This window comes from Epargyreus clarus, unplaced genomic scaffold, assembly GCF_041222505.1.
Source record: "Epargyreus clarus isolate Ecla_fem2 unplaced genomic scaffold, WU_Ecla_fem_2.2 ptg000008l, whole genome shotgun sequence".
Lineage (NCBI taxonomy): Eukaryota > Metazoa > Arthropoda > Insecta > Lepidoptera > Hesperiidae > Epargyreus > Epargyreus clarus.
The window spans coordinates 13,602,682-13,610,827 of NW_027332216.1; the positions used below are offsets into that span (position 1 = coordinate 13,602,682).

Genomic DNA, 8,146 nt, shown 5'->3' on the forward strand with positions numbered 1-8,146 from the left:
AGATGAAATGAACTGTTGTGTATTAGGCAATGTGCCGCAAAAAATACACTTAGCGTTAGTCGAGTTTCATTATACTCGAAACACATATTCATTTGACTTAATTTCAATAGTCAGAGCAATCGTGACTGGAATTTTCGAATCGGCGTTGGTGTTTCGAAATAGCGATACATAATTATAAAAACGATATATCCCGCAACGGACTGCTCTAAATTTATAAATGTCCACAGGTTCAAGAGTCTAGACCGGTGTCGTTGAACTTACTTCCATGAAAAGTTGTTAACCGACAAATTTCAATCACACGATGATCGGGCGCTAAGCGACCAATTTTTTGTATATTCGAAAAACATTATAAAATCGCGTTTTTTGTCCAGCACAACACCGTCCATGGAGGCGTTAAAAACTATATTTTTTGTTCAAAAAACCTATCATAAAATATTTATTCTGCTAAATGGCGGGCTTTGCAAAAATAAAAATATTCCCGTAATGCTAAAACGACAACGTATTGGTCGATTTTGTGTGCTAAGCAGAACGGATTTTTATTTCTTGCATCGTCAAAATTAAAGTAACTGTAAGCTATTTCTAGACAAAGAGATGCCATCAAAAACAATGCTTGTAAAAAGATCCAAGTCTCGCCATTCAATTCTTCTACCGTAAAAAGTCTTGAGATCTATGTAATACCAAGCCGGTAATGTATGCAGTCCCTACTTAAGGGACCTTCTGTCTTAAGGTATTATCTCACTATCTAACCTAACAACATCTCATGGGACCATACCAATATTAAAAATATTTTATGTTCTAAATAAATTAACGTGGCAATCGTACTGCAAGTCACATTGTGTTTTCATCTTATCATATCGCATCACACAAGTAACATTAGTACGATTGCCACGTCAATTTATTTAGAACATAAAATATTTTTAATATTGGTATGGTCCCATGAGATGTTGTTAGGTTAGATAGTGAGATAATACCTTAAGACAGAAGGTCCCTTAAGTAGGGACTGCATACATTACCGGCTTGGTATTACATAGATCTCAAGACTTTTTACGGTAGAAGAATTGAATGGCGAGACTTGGATCTTTTTACAAGCATTGTTTTTGATGGCATCTCATTCCTTTTTGTAGATATTTCTACTCTTTTCCTTTCCGGTACCTTCCACTAGTTGAATCTCAACAACAGATTTTTTAAAGGCAATTAAATTGTTTAGGTAGTCTTTGTAGTTATGTAAATAATCTTGCCATTCATCATCACTTTCATTCGAACATGACAATAAATTAAATCTAAAAAAGTTACTATTTTGACAACTGAAATTATGCCCGTTATCCTCAGGAAAAACATCTTCTAAAAACATCTCTACTGATTGTGATTTATTTATTTATTTATTGGGATTTAACGTGTCTTCGTATTAAATAATCGACATCCCTTACTTTCTTCTGAATATCCGACAAAAATCATTGGTAATCTTTCACTGACTTCGTCGGACTCCGGTTTTTGATATAAACCACAGTATTTACTGCTCTTGCTCAAATTAGTTTCAATTTATAATAGACTTCTGACTTCTGAAATGAAATGAAATATTTATTTAATAATGATAACATTCGTTTTAGACTTCTCGCATATACAATAATAGTTCTGTTAGCTGTTTCAACCACAACAATTTGTTTAGGGGTATATAGTATCGCCTTCTAACGTAGAATTCCATTTGTTGATAAGAAAATATTGAAAGCTCTATTACAAAATGTCGTCCCACCATCTGATCTCATACATTTGTTCGACTTGCTAGTTCCCTTTTCAACACTTTATATTTTTGAAATTTCTTAAAGACTCACTCTTATGTTTTAGAAAATAAACATTCATCGTGTCATTCGAGAATAATAGTCGATAAATAATAACATGTACCTTGAACCGTTGAGTGAACTAGCTTCCATGGGACTACATAAATCTGTATGTACGATCTCCAGTATATCGTTCGTTCGCGTTCAGAGGTTTGGAAATGGTTTCTTACTAGTCGTCATATCCGTCGGTAATGTTCACATTATCAAGACCAGTCATAATATTCTTTAAAATTCGCATATATTCCGGATTAATATAGGCTAGTCTTCTATGCCAATATTTATTTGACATTGTCAAATTACATGTCTGTGATTTGACAAATTGTATATATACCATTTACGTTGTGGCCAGTTGCGATGATAATATCCATAGAGTTACTAATAGTGCAACCGTTTTTCAAGAAATTAACAGTAAATCCTTTTTCAGTAAGTTTACTCACCGCTAACAAATTCATACTTAAAATTATTTATATTAAAAAGGTTTCTTATAATAATTTCCATGTTTTTTCCGGGTAGGTACTACCACAAAATAAAAACTAACAGAAGTCAATCTTCATACAAAGTGGGCTGGAGTAACGCACACGTAGACACCACTTACCGACTCGTTATCTCGGGGGGACTCGAGCGCATACGTGCGCGACTGTCAGTTCATTTCTGACACGCGTTTGTAACTGTTTTGTACAAGCAATGGATACCCTAATTGTGCAATGGACGGTTGTTTAAATTCAACGTTAAACTGTGGATTTTCGTTTTTTTATAGCTATCAATTATCAAGCCACTAGGAGCTGATATTTTTGGTGATCATGGCAAGAATATGTTATAAAGTGGATATCTAAGCTCGATTTATATAACAGTTTCCTATTTCGAATCATTTGAAACGAACTTAACTAAATTTTTATAATATTGCGTTGAAATGTTACGTACCTAATATTACGTAAGTTGAAAACATGATTTTTTGTTCGTATATATATTGGTTTGTCTTTAATGCCATTTGGTAGGTTTATGTCTAAAACGGATAGGGCAAAAGGAATTGTGTAATTAGGGTAATCCGTTTAGAAGTTATTAGGGATTTTCTATTGTGAACATTGTAATTTTTTATGTGCTTACATATAAAAATTATTTTCATAGATATTTATTTATGCTCAATAAGGCCGAAAGGAGATGTTTCAAAATGTGTGGGCTCCCGGCCACCTTTTGTACACTATATTAAAAATTAAGAAAACTTGCAAAGAACAATTGGTAGGGGTTAATTTTCTTCAAATCATGTTCGTTTAATTGTTAATAAACAATAATTTACACTTAAACTTGCAACACAACAGTGGAAAAACATCATGGCGGTAGTGATTACCGTAATAATATCATCTGTCATTCTATTTTAACTTACTATATACATTATATACTTTTTAATATATTTTTTACGCGAATGGGCGTAGATATATAAATATTGTATTGTGTGTATTGAGAAACAAGGCCTATATTTGATAAACATTAATTATATTTACTTTCATAAATCTTGACTTAAAACAAACATACTAAAATATGTACTTCTATACCAATTTATTTTAGTTAAAACATTTAAGTGTGTAAATAAAACAACTTTAAGTACACATTTGATCATATTTTACTTATTCTTCACTTAGATACATTATTTATTCATTTTAAATATCTTCCCTTAGCAATATTTTCATCCAATCATGTAGCAGGTTCTGTAATATCCTGTGACGAGCTCAGCCCAAACATCAAACAATGGGCATAATGTGAGCGCAACTACCTACGAGTACGGTTCGTTGCCCAGCGATGCAGTTGCAATAATAACTGATTATTTTGTCATCCCAAGAATGTCCTTGTCTTGCTAATGTAATTATCTAAAAAAGAGAAATGTAAAAAGATTAGTTTCTCTAGTTTAAAATTATTTACGATTATTTCACGATGAATACAACAACTGATGTATATTTTACCTGGTGACATTGAATCCTTGTCAACACAATCCACAGCGATCGCACGAAAATCACAAGAGTCCATAAAACATAAGCTGGGTAAACAAGTAAGGTAGAATCACTCCATAATCGTAAGCAGCACAGAGCAGAAACATATTCAGGATTAAAATGGAATCTTCTCATCAGTACCTACATATTTATTCAACATTTACATTGGAGTCCACTATTATAATATGTATATATCCACTTTTACGCATATCAAATTGACAACTTCTTCTTTTTTAATTTGACATGTCACTTACATCTATAAAACCAGATACTATTTAAAAGGTGGTTTTGTTATTATTATTATAAATAATTAATTAAATTCAGAAATAATGACGGGATACCCAAAATAAAAGCCAGGTTGTAAAGTAAAGGTAACAATAACTTTACGACAAAAACAGCGAAATACAGAATTACCGACATCCAAAGAGTATAGTAACCTATGTGTGGGGTACACATAGGTTCCCGACATCGACAGTTTTGAAAACTTGACATTGACAGTATTCCGCCATATTTAATATTTCAATGAGGATTGCTTATTTTAAATATTTTTAAACACGAATACTTTAGGTTATCAAAATATATATGTATTTTTCTTCAATTATACAAATTATTCGTGTTTTTAGTTATAATGTACATGAGATGGCCGAAAATGAAACATCTCCTTTGCCTAAACACTTGTTTCCTTGGAAACAAACTTATTATTATTTTATAATGCGGTGACAGTTGCTTAACCTCACGACAGTTATTGTATTTTGTGTATGTTACCGTTAGATTGTAGAATACGTTAGCATACACATTAACTAGGCTTAAGATTAGCTAGAAAATATGCAGATTAACTATGTAGTTAAAATTCGAAACATCTTTTCAGACTTGTTCTTAGGGCTAAAACACATGCCTTTTTACGACACGACGACGTATCGTGACACATAGCGACATCGTGCCGCAAAGCGATATTGTTTCGTGAAAATATACAATGTTTGTCGTAAATTCATGACACGACGACGCATCATGGCATGCACGGGTCGACGTCAAAGGGTGAAAATTGATACAATCTTCGTTTTGTAGTTTAGGTAGTGGGCAAGCTATCTGCGTTTTAACTGATTTAGGCACATTAGCCGTAACATCTAGTTTTTTTCTCATGACATTTGTCAGAAATTCGGAATGTTTTTGATATTATATAACTTTTTAGGGTTCCATACCCAAAGGGTAAAAACGGAACCCTATTTCTAAGCTGTCCGTTTGTCTGTCTGACATAGAGCTCTATTTATGGAACCTTAATAGATAGAAATTTAAAATTTTTACGGAATATGTATAATGGTGGCCGCTTTAACAATAAGTACCAAAAGTAAAAAGAAAAACTTTCAAATAAAGGAAAGTTGCCATACAAGGACCTTCTTTTTCTTTATGAGGAGGAAATCTTCAAAAGGTACTCGACGACGTGAGAGTGACGCCGGGTTATGTGGGACTTTAGCCGCACTAAAATCCTCCGGTGGCCGTCCTCAACGTTTGTTGGAGAACTCCGGGATCTCCGACTGAACGTAACAGAAGTCATTTAAGGGCGATGCCCCGATCGAGATATCGTATCTAACCCTTTTTTAGTCCAGGAACTACAGAGACAAACATATAAGGACCTGCTATTTTTTAGCGTTATTCATTTGAAATGTTCACAATGCATTATATGGCTGCTATAACATCAATTAGTAAAAATAAAAATAAAATAAACAAATATTTTTGTGGTACGGAACCCTCAGTGTACGAGTTCGATTCGCACTTCACCCATTATTTGAATTGAATTTAAATTGAAGTTGGAATTGAAAACGTCTTTTGTCTCGAGAATAAAAACAATTGACGTCGCCTATAATAGTAGGGGAGCCCAAGACGGGATTTCGAGAGTGACTCGAACGCGGCAGATTAAGATATGGGAGATACCTTACATCCTATAGAGTATCTTAAAATATCCATTTGGGGGGTTCAACCAGGGAAGTCCATCAGACTATTAATAAAAAATCGTATTATCTATAGTAGCTTAATTACATGCTGAAAACAATAAATTTATAATCTGATGGTTTGAGGGCGGCGTTAGGGAGTAATAAGGTTGCAAAAAATCTATACCTGGACATACTCGAGTACGGTATTTTTTTTAATATAAAGGAAATAATGCTAGAAAATATGCACTATCTGATAGCGCCATTTATTAGCATGGATCCCTGGAAAGTAATGGTGTACAACAAACTAAAGGAAAAGGCAAATTTTATGGAAAATACATTATTCTTTATATATTCTCATTCTATTTTTTTTTTCAAATCGTCAGTATAAAAAACCCCTCCACAAATCGTCAGATGAAGGGTTATGATAAGTAAAACATCAGCTGGAATTTCCTGTATAATAATCTTACGCCCTCGAGTGTGTCAAGATAACGTTTTTTTTTTGCATTTTCGAAGAGTCACTGACAGTCTTTCGAATCGAATCGTCAGTCTTTCGAATGGGGGACTCATCTGGGGTAACTTCATATCCCCTTTGAAAATATAATGTGTTGATTTTTTTTTCCATTTTTACCTCTCGTATGGCTGTCCCTATACAAACCAGCAGATAAACATATTTCCGGCATCAGAGATATATACTCTATCACTAACCTGCCGCGCCTTGAGTATGTCTGACTCTGCTTTTTACATTTTTCGAATCATCTAGAAACTATTCCCACGGTGAATCGAAAAATATCACACAACCTTTTCTTCACTCTAACGTGTAATCTACACAATCGTATACGTCCTATTGACGCTCGAGTTTCTACCCATTTAACATCATGGGCTCCCCTACTACTCGTACATTTCGCGGACAGAAACACAGATTCATTAACTGCAAATGTAACTTTGTAATCCTATATAACTTATATAGGATACAAAGTTATTTAATGTAGTTGGTGTATCTAGATAACTGGACAGAAATTGCAAAATATTTTAGTTTTTCCATGAGTTATATACTAAACACTAATTGTATTCTCAATTTCAACCTTCTATGTCTGCTGGAAGTGCCTTAAACTTTTGATGATCGGTCAGTCAGTCAGTGAGTGAGTGACAAAATTACGAACTTTAACTACTTGTAATTCTTAAACTACTGGTTCAAATTGAATGAAATTTGAAATGTACTGTGTCTATATAATGCTTGCTTGGCTCCTGAAAATTCAGGCTTCTAGCTTCATATGCAACGAAGTTACAGGGGGTCAAAAATGGGCCGAATTGCTTCGGGAAAAGTATGGTACGGCCGTGCCGCTTCATGATCGGTCAGTCAGTCAGTGAGTGAGTGACAAAATTACGAACTTTAACTACTTGTAATTCTTAAACTACTGGTTCAAATTGAATGAAATTTGAAATGTACTGTGTCTATATAATGCTTGCTTGGCTCCTGAAAATTCAGGCTTCTAGCTTCATATGCAACGAAGTTACAGGGGGTCAAAAATGGGCCGAATTGCTTCGGGAAAAGTATGGTACGGCCGTGCCGCTTCTTTTGGCTCGACTTGGCGGAGGCACTGCCGTGCCTCCAGATAGCTGTTAACTGTTAAGTTTTGCAAATATAAAAGAATTTTACCATTTTGGCGTTAAATTGAGTGAATAATTGACCCATTCAAGCGGCATATTAAATTTAAAACAGCCGTGTAACTTTAAAACGGTCAGAATCGTATCGTATCACAATTAATCTTCACGATTTTGCGTCAATAAAAATAAACGACCGCCATTTGTAATCAGCGCATAATTATTTCGCATTATATACATCGGTTAGGTATTACAAAAGTTATCGGAACTGTAACGGTTGGTGGGCAAAAAGTTTAAATGTAAGGCGACTGCATGCCACCCGCTGTTCGCGAGCGGGTGCCGTTTTTGTAGGCGAGATGGTTGATACGCGCTGCATTAAATCTCATAATTAAAGTCGGATAGGCGTGTTATAAGGTACGTTGGCTATTACAAACTCATTGGGCCCTTTAACCAGTACCGGATTCCATGACTAAGAGACATAGATGTCGACTGTCGTGTCTTTCATGCGTCTGAACTATGTTTTCCGTTAAGCCTTAGGTGTTATTTTGTAATTATAAGCTTTCATTCACCATTCCTCTCCCTAAAGGGATGAATTTTTAATATTTACTAAGTGTACTTTACTTTGTTGCCTCTCTTATATCTAGTAATGCTTTAATATGAAGCTATAATTACGCCTTATATATTAAAATAGATTTTAATGCATTATTTTGAATAGTAAATTTATTTTGTCGCCCGCCTAAGAATTTCAGTCGATGAAAGCTCGCTGAATTTTTATTTCACTTATTGCGATCGATAGGAC

At 34.3% G+C, this 8,146-nt stretch overlaps 1 long non-coding RNA gene across 1 annotated transcript; it reads right to left on the reverse strand.

Annotated features, from left to right (window-relative positions):
• Positions 1 to 590: 590 nt before the first annotated feature.
• Positions 591 to 6,001, reverse strand: LOC140744515 (uncharacterized). The gene is made up of 3 exons (XR_012102553.1): positions 3,791 to 6,001; positions 1,900 to 3,697; positions 591 to 1,559 (listed from the first exon to the last, which is right to left on the reverse strand). It is a non-coding gene; the product is annotated as an uncharacterized LOC140744515 (long non-coding RNA).
• Positions 6,002 to 8,146: the final 2,145 nt, after the last annotated feature.